Source organism: Siphateles boraxobius, unplaced genomic scaffold, assembly GCF_051911475.1.
Source record: "Siphateles boraxobius isolate OS27281-9 unplaced genomic scaffold, OSU_SipBor_1 1, whole genome shotgun sequence".
In the NCBI taxonomy this organism is placed as follows: Eukaryota; Metazoa; Chordata; class Actinopteri; order Cypriniformes; family Leuciscidae; genus Siphateles; species Siphateles boraxobius.
In genome coordinates, this window is record NW_027508699.1 from 13,797,137 (window position 1) to 13,812,388 (window position 15,252).

The 15,252-nt window shown below is 36.5% G+C and overlaps 2 protein-coding genes across 7 annotated transcripts in view; one reads left to right on the forward strand and one right to left on the reverse strand.

Annotated features, from left to right (window-relative positions):
• The window catches only part of tceanc2 (transcription elongation factor A (SII) N-terminal and central domain containing 2), a 144,853-nt gene that overhangs the window by 103,966 nt on the left and 25,635 nt on the right, over nt 1-15,252 (reverse strand). The window lies entirely within an intron of this gene.
• ssbp3a (single stranded DNA binding protein 3a) overlaps nt 1-15,252 on the forward strand; it is a 29,735-nt gene that overhangs the window by 6,803 nt on the left and 7,680 nt on the right. The gene's annotated exons all lie outside the window — the stretch shown is intronic.

Genomic DNA, 15,252 nt, shown 5'->3' on the forward strand with positions numbered 1-15,252 from the left:
AACTATTTTCGTTGGTGGCAAAAAAACAGACAGACTAACCCAAAATATTCTTTTTAAAATGCAAGTTATGAAATATTAAAATGTATCTGTTGATTGAACTGTGAAAACAATACACACTCACCAACTGTGATTACCAGCAACCACATGCTTGCTTCTGAATCACATATACAAGATATCTGTTGCTGAAAAAGTCATATCATCCAACCATGAGCTAAGAAAATTATCAAATTTGCTCTGCTCTGCTCAGCTCGCTCGGCCACAGTGGACAAGCAATGATTGCTGAACACTGAGGGGCGAGGCGGCATATATTTTTGGCACATATTTTCGGTCGTTTTTCTCTTTCGGCCAAAAATTCCATTTTTGGCCAATAAATTTCGGCAGCCGAAAATTTGGTGCATCCCGAGTTTTAAGCCTTTTAATTAGCCTTCAAATTATTCAATCGCAATAAGCACCGAAAGAGGACTCGTTTCGGTATATGTGTGCGCTGTCTAAAAGACTCTCAGAGACTCTTCGTGTGCCCATGAAGCCACTGCTCATACAGCAAGTGAGTCTTGAACTGAGTTGCTTTTGGTGCCTTGTTCAGCTTGAACGGTCAAATACACACTTGTGTGTGTCAAAATGTCCGTCTTGGCAAGTATCCTTGTAAGCAAGTTTGTGAACATTAGCCTAACAGTTGAGGAAGAAAACGCATGTGAATTAGTAGGCTATAATAAATCATTGCATCCGGTCTGAGTGACAGCAGCTTAATAAACCTGCTGCTGTCTGTGCCATTTCATTTGAATTTAGACAATCTCATTGCTCTTGACTGAATCGCTTTTGTAACTTTAATAAGAATAAATGTATATTTAATTTACACAGTGAAGACTTGTACAGTGTTTTTGTACATTTGATTGCTTTTTACAATTTATGTAGTAATTATAGGCCTATCTAATGCTTGAAGTTTTTCAGGAAGGTCTGTTTCATTTGTTTCTTTTTTCAGTGAGCTTGACAGTTTTTTTGTGATATTGAAATTGGTGATGAGATTTATGAAATTTCAATGCTATCAAAAATGTTGATAAAAAAAAATGCATTTAAAGCAAAAATACCTATATCGTGATATATATTATTGTGCAACACCATGCAACTGGAGTGAATGGGACTAGCAAGTGAGAGGCGGCAGGTGTGTCAGTTTGCCGTTGTAGAGAAGAGTATCAGTGTATCAATACTGTGGGAAATGAGTATTGGAATCATTTAAGTGTTTTGCACTGTTAATTTGGACATACACTTTTCACATACTGTTTTCATCTACTAGGGTCATATGCATATTCACTTGTTTCATTCCTGAATGAATCAGTGTTTTTGAATGAATCGGTTCATTGAAAGACTCGATGATTCACTCATATAGAGTCACTCGTCGCCACCTACTAGCATAAAGATGTAACGTGCGGAAAGAATCACTGAAAAATCCCCACCACTAAGTGAGTGACAGTCTGTCGGAAACGCACAGAGACAAATGAGTGATACAAACAGTGAAAAGTCTGTTGGACTGTATGTACTCTTTAAACGCTGTTCGTCCAATCAGATTTGAGGACTAGAAGAACTAACTGTTGTATAAATCACTACTTTCAGCAACCAATAAGAGTGCAGTTCTCTGACACATTCTTTTGTTTAAATTCATTCCACACAATTCTACAGATTTACACGCACAATCATTGCAAAGCTTGTGAAAATGTCTGCAGGTTCTGTGTAACCTTTAGTATGAGTAACAAAACACAGAATTGAGCACAAGCTCTTAATTAGACCCATTCACCTCCCTCCATCGTCTCACCTGAATGTGGTTGTTTGGAGAGGATATGGTTGCCATAACAACAGCCCAGGTGGCAGGTGACTTGGGTGGTCTGCCTCGAGTGAACACACTGTGCCTGTGTCTGCCTGCGTCTGACTGCTGACGCACCCCTCCCCCTACTCTGAACAGGCAGATACCTTTATGAATATAACAGTAAAAACTGTTTTTCAGCTCCTGCTGTTTAACTGCTCAAGGCAAAGCCCTAAACTAATCTGGGGTCTTTTACATATTGCTGGTTTGGGGAATCTCCACATAGACATAACTCACCTGTATTGTCAGTTCTCTTTGTTCAGCCTAAGGGAAGGTGCCATATATTACAGAAATTTGACAGTAATGTCAGCGTTTGCTTTATGATTATTAATGAGGCTCTAATAAGGAACAATCACAACTTATTCTAGCACTTTATGTATATGAAAGCCAAGTTTTACTAGCATGGTAAAATACCTATTATTTTTATTAATCAGTGTCTTTCTCTTGTTTTCCAGTGAACACCCCTGAAACATGAAAAATTTGACTGCTAATCAAAGTTTTATTTTAACATTTAAATAAGGAGATTTTCTTTTTAGGTTTTTGTGAGTGGCGTTTAATGGGTGGTTGCTAGCTACATGGCCTAAGTCTCTGTGATACTGGATATTTAATAGGACTGGGACGATGCACCTATCTCCCGTTTCGATACTATCACGATACTTGGGTGCCGATACGATATGTATTGTGATTTTTTTAAAGAATTGCGATTCTACAAGTATTGCGATTCTATATTGCAATCTTTTTAACAAAACACCATCGGGAATATTTACAAAAACAAATCATCACATGTTTCTGACTTTTATTTCAGTAGCATCATACAATACTACATTATCTTGAATAAATTATTCAATAACAAAAACATTTTTTAAGATACTTGAAACTTGAAACTACGATAGTGATCAAAATCAGCTTTTGATAGAAACTTTCGATTACATTGTTTCGCCACTTAGATAACGATTTTGATTGATTTTTCCAAACTTTAAACTTTTATCCAAGTACTTCTATGATAATTGTAACTATTGCATCACACAAATAATGATACTATGACAATGAGGTTGAAAAGATCTGTTAGTGAAACTGTTTCATGACAACTCTCATGAAGTTGAGAGTTTGTGTTTGACCAGCAGCGCCAACACAGCTTTGCATGTTGCGATATGATTTCGTCAAAGTTTAATAGACAGACGAATTGAAAGATCACGTGGGTGTTTGAATTGAGATCAGTCTTTTAAAGGTGAATCGTGCAGCTCTATTGTCTTATCTCTCTCAGCATATGAGTAACGCTTGGGCTTTTCAGTGCTTTCAGTCTCACATCTCTTCCACGCGTCCACTTGGGATATTACGCTATTTAACACTCATAGATAACGACGCATTTCATCTGTTGAAAAGCGTTGAAAAGCGTCTCTGTTGGAACGAAAGTGGCACTTCTGTCAACCTCATCTACAAGCAAGGACAAAAATAAAGCAATTAAATTTGAATTAATATCAATTCTGGAATAAAAAAATCGATTTTAGAATCGTAAAAAATAAAACATTGCGTTAGCTAGGTGAATCGATTTTTTTCTCCCAGCCCTAATATTTATGAACCAGTTCACACAGAACACGTTTTTCCATTCCACTTTTCTATTGTCTTTCTATGTAAACTTGCTCTAGATGGATGTTTTTGACCGCAGCGCTCAAGTCTCGCATCTTTTGCAGCATCCTGCGCATGACACACTGTTCTAAAAACACAGCGTATTCGATAATAATTGAATAAGGGTAGGCCAAAGGACGCCCAAAGAACTAGCGCTGAGGAAAGCCGACCGTGTTAAGAGAACTAGCCGACTGTCAGCTAGCATGCACGTTCTGCGCTTGTGTGTAAATGAGAAAACTGTCTATTTCTGCAGATATATTAGTCTATATTCGTCATTCAAAAATGGAAACCGGCGCTGCAGATACACAAACCGTAAACAAAGCAGCGCGTGCTTACCGTTTTGAATATCAATCCTGCTGATCACTTTCTTTATTCCACTCCGCTCATGTTAATATTAAAATTTTCGCCCAAGAACACTCAGGTAAGATGACGTAAAATTAGAACAGCCTTCTATCTGTATCTTTTTGACTTCTTTGTTGCTGTTTTTCTATTATTCTCGTGCACTGACTCGTTCACTAAGCTGAACAGCCAATCGGAGTTCTCTTTCTCACCGACAGCCCTACGCTGATTCAACATGCTGCTGAATCGGCCCAAAAAAACAGATTGCATCCGACTAGAGCCAACGGTGCAGAACACACCGAAAAACTAAGTCTGCCGACACTCAAAAGTGGCCCCGACATTGTATCCTTTTTTCTTTTTTCTTTTTTTCTCCAGGTCCAGGATAAATTCATGTTCATCTTTATAATGTATCTTGAATATAAATGCATTGGGTTCACCTGCTAAAGCACACCTTTGCATTCATTTTGTGGTTCAGTAAACTGACTGCTGTTTGTTTACATGAATGAAGGCAGTTGATTCGTATACAACAGTTCAGTCGTAGCACTTCCTCTTAGAGCCTCTTGTTTTGCGTCTTGTGGCTTAATTGCCTGTAATGGCACTTTTATCAGGCAGGTCAATTGGACAAGGGCATTAGAGAGCCCATCAACTGCTCTCCCTGGCTTATTACCCCATCCTCTAGAGCTCTTTAGAGTCTCTCTGCCTATCAAACCATTGCTCAAAATAGTCTTTAGGTCAAACATTTGTGCATGAACCAGAGAATCCTGTCTCTGAATAATTTATTGGGAAGGGAAAATGTTTACAAGCTTATCAAAGAAAGCATTGCAGTGGGTGACTTGAGTATGGATTTGACAGAGGACCTGGATTGAGTTTCCTAAAGACCTCTTAGCTGCTCACAATCATTTTTAGGCCACATTGTTTGTCAGCTACTATTATTGTCAAGTACGTTGCATCATTTTGGCCGAACTAAACCCATGGGAGTACCAAGGCATCGGTGCAAACCCCTGGAGTCGGAAGAGTGTGTGTTTGCCACTTATGTCCTGTTACTGCTACTTGCAGATTCCCTTAGGAATGCAGTATAAAAGGAAGCATGCTTACAGCGGCATCAGAGTCCAGCTAACATTTCGAGTGTGAAACAAATCAGCTGTTAAATCAATTTAAATTCTTGGCATCACCACATTACAATACAGTATGTAGAATGAATTCATTTTGAGATTTGCAAAAACTGCATTTAACTTATTAATATTTTGTGAATAACTTTAAAGATGAAAGCAAAGGTAAATGAAAATGCACTGGTACTGATATAACGTGCATCTCTATAGCGATATGCAGCTGTAAACTGATTACTTTGGATGTTATAGGTTGGAAATGTCATAATTTATTCACTCTCATGTTGTTCTGAATCCATATGACTTTCTTTCTTTTGCTGAGCACAAAAGGATAGAATATCGTTGTTGCCACCCATTTCAATTAACTGAAAATAGTTTTTCATCTACTTCATAGCGTCCGACGGTTTGTTGAGACTTTTCCTACTGCAGCGATTTATTAAATTAATCATCTGTCAGACTGACACCCAGGAGCTAGTAACAATCCTTGAAGAATCAGCAGAAAAATACTGTCCTTTATCTTTCCACTTCTGCATAATAACAGGAACATTGCTCACAGCAGGAGATCTGATGTCCAACAGTGATTGTCTTGAAATGTATTATTGAAGCAGTGTGTTAATGGCTGTAGTGGTGGTACTTTAACTTCTCTGAGATGGTTTCACTATGCTGAGTGTTACCACATTAAGCACAACACAATAAAACCCAAAATAAAGGGATCAAGTTCACCCAAAAATGAAAATTCTGTCATTCATTTATAAACCCGTAAGACTTTCGTTCATCTTCGGAACACAAATGAAGACAGTTTTGATGAAATCTGAGAGCTTTCTGTCCCTCCATTGACAGCTATGTAACTGACATTTTGACGCTTCAAAAAGTTCAAAAAGAGATCGTCAAACGAATCCATATGAATTGAGCAGTTTAATCCAAAATTGTCTGAAGAGACACGATCACTTTATATGATGAACAGATTGAATGTAGGCTTTTAACATTCATCAGTTGTGGTACACAAAAGCTCAAGCATGTTTGTTTGACGTGTGAAAACCAATGATGTTCATTTTCGTGTAACGCAGCACGTTTGAGCTTCAGCAAGAACCAATGAGGTTTGTTCTCGCGTCAAGCAGGTTCGGTTGAGCTTCTGTTTATGTTTATATGTGAATAAAAGCAATCTGTTCATCATAGAAAGCGATTGAGTCTCTACAGAAGATTTGGACTAAACCGCTCAATTCATATGTATTAGTTTTACGATCTCTTTATGAACTTTTTGAAGCGTTAAAGTTTCGGTTGCATAGCTATCAAAGGAGGAATGGAAATCTCTTAGATTTCATCAAAAATATCTTCATTTGTGTTTCCAAAGATGACCGAAAGTCTTACAAGATTGGAACGACATGAAGGGTGAGTAATTAATGACACAGAGGTTCATTTTTCAACCTTTTAGCTAACATAAACCAGCAAAACTAGTATGAATAGGATGGTATTTGCTATTCCAATCATAGCCAAGAGGACATTGAGGAGGTTGGGTGGTTGAGCAGATGCCCTTTTAACTGAGAGGAGTGTGGGTGGAGAAGGACTGAGAAAGAGAAGCTACAGGAGATGGCAGCAGATGGAGAGAGCTTCTTGCCTGAAGTCGACTGCTCCCTGATGCCGTACACCAGCCCTGACTCCCTAAGGAACAGCTGTCAATAGCCATTAAACTGCAAGCCTATCGGCTTTTAGCATTACAGTGGCCTGATGGAGTCGTTCCTGACCGTAATGGTCTTGATGTTCATGGGCAGAAATCACTGATCTATTTGTTGATTCTGTCTGAATGGGTTGAAAATTGCAGAGACGATGTGTTATTAGCAGTTCGGATGCTGTTCTTCAGATCGGAGGCAGAGATCTATACAGCTTACAGTATCATATATCACAGCTCTATAGATCTGGTCTTTTATGATCCCTTTATGTCCTAAAGTAACCTCCCCCTTTTAGGACTCTTGCATCACACAAAAAATCTCAGTGATTGTGTGTCTGGTAATCATTAATGAATCTCCAGGGGAACTGCTAACATCAGACAGGAGGTGTTGCCCCAGGCTGTGGTCAGGACTGGCTTTACTTCTCTCATTCTTCTCTCCTTCCCTCCCCCTGTTATTCATCTACATCTACATCAAACAACAGATCTGTACACCAGTGTTTATTGTTTGGGAGATGCCCAACTGGTTCAAAGTTCCCAATAATTAGCAATTACATCAAATATGTATATATTTGAATATATTATTTTTGGGATTTTTTAGATTTATGCTATTATTTATATATTAATATTAAATATATACAATATTTGAATAAAATAAATTAAAAAAGTATTATTTAATATAAAAATACTATATTTATAAATTATTAAAAATATATATATATATAATTCATTATTAATAAATATGCAATGTTACTTTTTTATTTTATGGTTTTTATTATAATTTTATTATTCATTATAATATATTATTATTATTCATATATAATTCTACATTAATTATTATAATTACTTTTAGATATGAAATTTCTAATAGAAATAGAAATGTATAAATTAACTTAGGCTTAGAGTTGCATGTTGTCATGTGACCAACTAACCAGTAATGATCAAGGTTATTATAGTTAATTGAAACTAAAACCATAAAAAAATGTTACTCGAAATAATTAAATAAATGTTAACTGAAATAAAATGAGCTTAAGTTTAACTAGTTGCAAAGACAAAATTTCTTATTTTAATTTATTTAGTTTAACTTGATGTACAAAAATAACTAATATTAGTAAATAAAAATTAATAAAAAAAACTATACAGACCTTAAAAAATATTAAAATAACTAAGAGACACAACAAAATTACTAAACCTTTAACTACGATGAAAACGGAAAATATAAAATGAAATATGATTCAAAATATTAATAAAAACTCTAATAGTATCTCAGTGATACTAGAATAGCACGTTATAGGAACCTTAAACTGTTCATGCTCATTTCCAATCAGACCTGACTGAAGATAATGACTTGCTCAGATGGATTCAGTTTATTCTGGAAAGGATTTGTGTGATTACTTTCACTCTTCTTTCAGTATTTGATAATCATTCATTTAACCCCTGGGCTCTTGGATCTTATCTTGGTCTTATGCGGTCAGACGTATGGATGGCGTCAGATTAAGGGGCTTTGCTACCAGGCAGATGGCACTCATCTCCTCGCTCTGTGGAGACAGGCGAACGCGATGTGTCTCTTCAGAGCTGGCCAGCTCTCCATGTGGAAAGTAAATGTGTGAATAAGCAAGCCAGTAACACCTGTCCACCAAGTGACAGACACTAGGAGCACAATGAGTGTGTTTTGACTGTTAAATGGGCACTGTGTGATAAGTTGGATGCAAAGTAGCTATCTACTCGATTTCATGCTGTAAGTGAGATGTAATAGTTCTTTTCATGCAGTCTGTGCAAACCAATGTATCTTTTTGTATCTGTGTGGCATTACACTCGCTGCTTAACAGCATGAATCAGTATCACAGTCCAGTATACTAAAGGTGTTTTTATATAGGAAGTGACCTACTGTTTAAACTGGGTTGTTCTTAAAAAAAAAGTGCCGTCCAATATTTAGATTTGTTGTATTTAGATTTGTTGTTTTTTTTCAATCTCTGAATTATTCAGTAATTCTTAAAATTGTTCTTTTAACAATTACCTCAATCCTGCTTACAGCCGTGCACTTATTTACTTTGTATACTAATAGTTATTAATCAGCATTTCCCTAATACGAACCACACAGCACTATATTATTTCAGCCCTGTCATAGTTGGATGTCATAAATTTGAAAAGCTGACTTGGCAAATTCAAATGTGGTGTGCCTGGTAATAAATTGCATGCAATTTAACAGAAAATGTATTAAAAACCAATGACATTTTTCTTTCAAAAAAAATGTACCAACCCTGGTGCGCTCAGTAGTTTTAGTGTCAAATGCACAGTATGTAAGTTTCACACATCATTTAAATAATAATACATTTTCCTTATTTTAAAGAAGTTACATCTGTCAAATAATGTGACTAAATAAAGTAACCTGTAATTTTATACTCTATATATGCAGTTTACCACATAATGAAGTACACATACTCTGGTGCACACAGCATTTTACTGCGTCCAGTCATACAAATATTTTCCCAGTTATTAAAATACTTTTATTTTACCTTCAAGAGTTAAAGGATTGCATTTTTTGGTCAAAATATGCAGGAGCCTCTATTATCAGGCTTATTTAATCATTAGACCCAAAAATGTGTACTACGAATGGTGAAATAAGAGATTGTGAAAGTGGTATTCCTGGTATTGCAACCGGTATGGGCACATTCCATGTTCACTGAACCTTTACAGTGCTTCCACGTCTTACGTATGCTTCCTGTGTTACACAGCATACAAGTGCTGTATCATTAATCCATAGCTATTCTGTGATATATTTTCAAGGTCACAGAGTCTTCGGGCTTTATCACTTGAGCTCACTCATCTTTTCAAAAATCCTACGTACGTGCCACCAAGGCGATCGAGTACTTCTTAGCCTGGGATCACATGAATATATTAACTTTCACTATCATCTAGCCAGATGATCTTTTGTGTACTAAGGTCAGAGCCAGACCAGGATTTTCATGTAATGATGTTGGCAGAATGCGAAGAGCGGTGTTCCCTGTCTGGGGTGCAGGCCTGCTGTCTCAAGTGCCATTCTAATGCGTGTCGCCTGAGCTCTGTCACACCCATATCAGACGTTTAGTTGGTCATAATATTGCCTTCTAATGTTCTGTCTATCACATCCATGTGAGGATGACTAGAAGCAGGAAACCGAGGACGCTTGGCAGTTGACTGGTGGTTTAATCTGATGGGTGGTGCCGTAGGCGTGTACTGAGATCCCCACTGGGGCTTGTGATGGACTGATAAGTGAGATTGACTCAGGAAGTCAGTTATCTGCCTTGGGGAGAACAGTGATCAAGACTTGCACTGTATATCATTTAGGCAACTTTTAAATATGACATTAGGAACTTTTTTGAAATCCATAATGTCTTCATTTCTAGGCTAAATTTAAATGAATGATCAATTCAAACTGCACAAATCAATAATTTCATATTTAGTGTTGTTGTTTACTTGGCAGTCAGTGCAAGTTCTTTACTGTCTGTCAGTCTGTTATTTTCATGATCACTGATAACATTGTCAACTCTGTGATAGTCAGTCAGATCTGCAAAGTAAAGTAAAGGAATAAATTCACCTAAAAGTGTTGCAAATTTATCCGTTCACATCATTCTTTGTTTTTAAATCGTGTTGCAATCTTTAATTCCAATAACCCTTCCCTCTTGCAGTGACTTCTCTGATGATGTGTTTACTAGTGTGAGGGCGAGACAACCTGTCACTCACATGACATCACAGCAAAACAAACCGCAACCATCCATTCAATTCCCCATGGACAAAAAGAAGTCCCGCCCACTTCCAGCAGGAAGCCATTTCACTCGGATTTATGAACAATAGGGAAAAATTAACTAGTGCAACCTCCGTTTAATGCATACATCGTAATGCTGGCACATTGCACACAAAAATAAAAACTAATAATGAAATTGAAACTGAAATTGGCCATTCCAAACTGATTGGTTACTACACAACTACCAGTTGTCAGAGTGCACACTCCATTCAATCAGCTGGAAAGACAACTTTCACAAAAAGGTATCTTTGTTATTTCTCTAAATTTTCCTTTGTCCAAATTCCAAAAGTCAAACAAATTTTCTGCTAATTAATTTTGTGTTGTCTTTACAGCCTTTTGTGGAGACCTTTTGATTTCATGTGAAATAAATGATTGATACTCTAGTTGTTTGACATTTGGGCACAATAAGATACAATATAAACCAGATTTTTATTACTAAACCCATAAGATGCCATTTAGTGTCTACAAATATTTTGTAGACACCATAATAACACTGCTGGTAAAGAGTAAACCACATGATGAATCAAAGCAGCTTTTCCACAAGCTGAGGGAAATAATATAGTAATGCTAATACTTCTAATATATTAGTATAACTATATTAGAAACTAATATAGAACCAGCATAGAGTGTCATGCACACAAATACAAAACACCATCATAGTAACAACACTAAAATAATGCAATTAACAAGCATTTAGCAATAAAACATGTAACATAAAACCCTAATGTACAAAAATCTAAGAAGAAACATAATTGTTAAAATGAAAAAACATCAAATGTGAAGTGTCACACAGTGAACTCTGGGAATTTAACAGTTCTTTTTGCTTTTTACAGTATTTTACTGTAAAATTAGACGAAATGTTATATCTATTACAGTTTTTCTCTGTATAGCACCGGAAATCACAAAAAGGTTAAATTATAATTTTTTGTAGTGTATTCCTTTAACCATTTGTAGGTTTAGCTCTGTTGTTCTGCATAGACATCTCTCTTTCTCTGTCAAAATCCATTGGCAAATGCTTTTCTTTCAGGCAGTTTTCTCCAGAACTTGATTGTGGTTAAATATTGAATTTTCAGTCTTTATTAAGGAATAAATGTACTTCTTAGCATCAGACTCTCTGTCTCGTGTTTGTCTCTGCTGGATTTGGCTATTAATCCACAGATCCTTCACCTGTACAACCTGGTGCCGTTTTAGGACTCGACTTTTTTGGAGTTTGTTTATCTCATCGGTTAATCTCTGTTTGTGGTATTTGGTCACAGAGAAAACAACAGTGTTCACAAAGGAGATTAGTTTGGACTGCTGAGGAAAATGCCCTAAATTTTGTCCCTCTGGCCTGATTCAGGGGTCTGAGAGGATTGCGAAGTGTTGATAAACTTTGACTGCAATCCGTGTAAGTGTCTAGAGAGTCCCACATGTGGGTGTAGAGAGATATCTGTCTTTCTGTACTCCCAGAGCTGAGAGGATTTTGATAAGCTGTTTGTGCACATCACAGAAAATGATTGTAATATATGAGGCGTCTCGATAAATTCAGTTGGTGGCCGTTGTAACTGTTAGACTCTCGATAAATGTTGATTTGAAGGCTCGATGCAGCAGTACGCTATAAAGCTCAGTTTCAGGCAGGGATAATTCAATGTGAGTTTGTTATTTTGAAGCGTTTCGGCATTATCTTCACTGTCCAATCGGAGCAGCCGTATCAAGATGATCTGCTTAGAGGGATTTCTATGTAAGATGTCGCCTCACCTGTCGTAAGTCTCTTAAGTCCTGACCTTTGTTGTAATCAGATTTCACCCACTGACCCAGAGCTGCTATAACAGCGCAAAAGACTGAACCTGTGAGATTGACCAACTCCGTGAAAGACGGAGAGCGAGTGATGACCAATGATGCATCTTTCTCAGGGTTAATGCCACATTAATGCAGCTCTACTTGACAGATTCTGCTTAAGTCTCACTCAGTCAGACTTTTGACAGTCGACATAAAGCCTAGTCCTCAAAGAACCGTCTGATTGACTTAAGTGGCCAACCTCAGTTTTACATGACATTTAACTGTGAAATCAGATGTACCACATATAATAAAGCAGTAAAGTGGTGGCACTTTCAAAAATGCAACAGACAACACATTGTGCAAAATGAGTAGACAGAAGTTTAGATCATGTAGTAAGAGATAATATCAGACTATCATTCAAAAGTTTGAGGTCGGTAAGATTTGTTTGTTTTTGAAAAGTTTCGTAAGCTCACCAAGGCTGCATTTATTTGATCAAAAATAGAGTAAAACTGTAATATTGTAAAATATTATTATTATTTACCATTTAATATGTATTCTATTTTAATATGTATTATAAAATATCATTTATTCCAGTGGTGGCCAAGCTGAATTTTCAGCATCATTACTCCAGTCTTCAGTGTCACATGATACTTCAGAAATCATTCTAATATGATGATTTGCTGCTCAAGAAACATTTATTATTCTTATCAATGTTGAAAACAGTGGTGCTTAATATTTTTTGTAGAAACCGTGATGCCATTTTTTTCAGGATTCATTGATGAATAGAAAGTTCAAAAGAACAGCCATTATTTGAAATAGAAATCATTTGTGACTAGAAATGTCTTAACTGCCAATTTTGATCAATTTAATGCATCCTCCTTGTTGAATAAAAGTGTTAATTTTTTTTTTTAAATGACTCCAAACTTTTGAACTGTTTTTAACTGTTCTGTTTAATTTAGTATGCACTACAGGTTTGCTTTGAAAATTGTAGCATGACACAATGTTCACCACAGGGGTGATTATTCCCTAAATTTGTGTTTTGTTAAAAACATTACTATGCATAATTTGGCATTAAAATGCATTCAAAGTTATTCTTCTTCAAATAAATCTGTTTAGGCTGAAGTTCACATTTTTTTAAATACTGTAATTAGATTAAAGGGGAATTCTGAGATCATGCCATGACTCGTTGATATCTGTGCAGCTACGTTTGAATTATGTAATGTTCCCCATAAAACCTCAATTAGAAACTAGAAAAACTTATCCTGAACCTCTGATTTTGAAATTTTGGACCTACTAATATATCAGCAAATCTGTATCTGTGATTGTTCAGAATACATTCCAGTCAAACGTTTTTAAAGCAACACTAAGTAAGATTTTTTACCTTAAAATAATGTTTCCAAAATCGTTTCAGTGGTTCATCAAGTCGTGACATGGTGAAATGCACTTATGCCACAGCTTTGCGGTCCTTTATCTGATATATCCACGCTATGTAAAATTGCCAGATTGGGTCACGTTTCTGTAGTTCTAATGAGACATAAGAAAACTACTAATTTGACTTGCTTTACGTCAACTTGCTTTACAATTGCTACAATTGCTCGTTTGTGATGTCGCAATACATCATACTTTCATAAAATCATGCATCATACTCTACCTTGTCTGTGGCCATTGTTGATTCCAAAGCCGGTGCTGGATAAACAGAGAGCATGTGCGTGCGCGTGCGACAGTAGGCGGCGGTAGGCTTAATTATTTACGACACCGGTAATGGACAATTCCGCTTCCAACCTGTAGGGCGACCGCAGAGGAAAAGTCACTTGGTGTTGCTTTAACCTTAAAATGCTTAAGCTGATGTTTCTCCGGAATTGAATTATACACATTGGCAATCCATTTGCACAGCCATACAAAAGTTTACAGTAAACAGTAATATTGTGAAATATTATTACAATTTAAAATTACTGTTTTTTATATTTTAATGGTTTAAAGGTACAATATGTAAGAATTTTGTAATAGAATATCCAAAAATCACATGCACAGTGTGATATATTTCCTGCAGTTGTGTACTTACAATATCCCAAAAGTTTTAATTTCAGATAAATTCCAATTTTAAATAATGGCTCGTCCTGGACTCCCTGTTCACTTGTCGCCTGTCAATGACATAATATCCGCGTTATCCCTGGTTTCCGCTCGTACTGCCATAGTAACCATGGCGACAAACGTGGACAACAGCGTTACGTCTAGCCGCACGCTCACGCTGTTGTTGTTGTTTTGCTCAAACATTATGAACCATGGCAAGCAGACTTTGGGACAAAAGGAGAAATAAAACGAGGATCAATATCAGCGTGACGTTTTCGAGATGCCGAGAGCTCCATGTCCGTGACAAACTTCGACTTGACAGAGCTCTTGCATGTACTTTATTAGACAGGAGAGCAAATGTACATAAAACTAATCAATGTTATATAGTTCAACATGATGAAATGTTAGAATATGATCAGTAATTTAATGTTGATCTAGCTTACAGCTAGTCTCATGCAGCCAACAAACTAACACATAGAATAACATTATAACTTTCATTGAAACAGCGCTGCGTTTTACCTCACAATTTTAATTCGTCTAATAAACTGACCTGTGTGAGTAGTAATTCAGCACTTGCGGATAGTTCGGTAGAATGATATGTCCTCATTCCTTCATATTTGCGGGACTCGCGTGTGGCACTGATATATCTGTCTCTCATTAGTAATCGCAACATGCTTCATACCACAGTGATGTTAAAAACATGAATGTTTTCACTCATCCATAATCATTATTAGATCCATCAGCTTGACGACAAGTTCCATGATTCCACTTATCACTAAGTCATAAATCTACGCCTTTGTTATTGTAAGAGGTTAGCGACCCCTAGCAGCGAAAAAAATTACATATTGTAGCTTTAACATGAAATCTATTCCTGTGATGCAAAGCTGAATTTTTAGCATCATTACTCCAGTCTTCAGTGTCACATGATCCTTCAGAAATCAGTCTCATATACTGATTTGATGCTCAAGAAACATTTATTATTATCATCAATGTTGAAAAAAGTTGTGCTGCTTAATATTTTTGACTGTCACATTCGATGCATCCTTGCTGA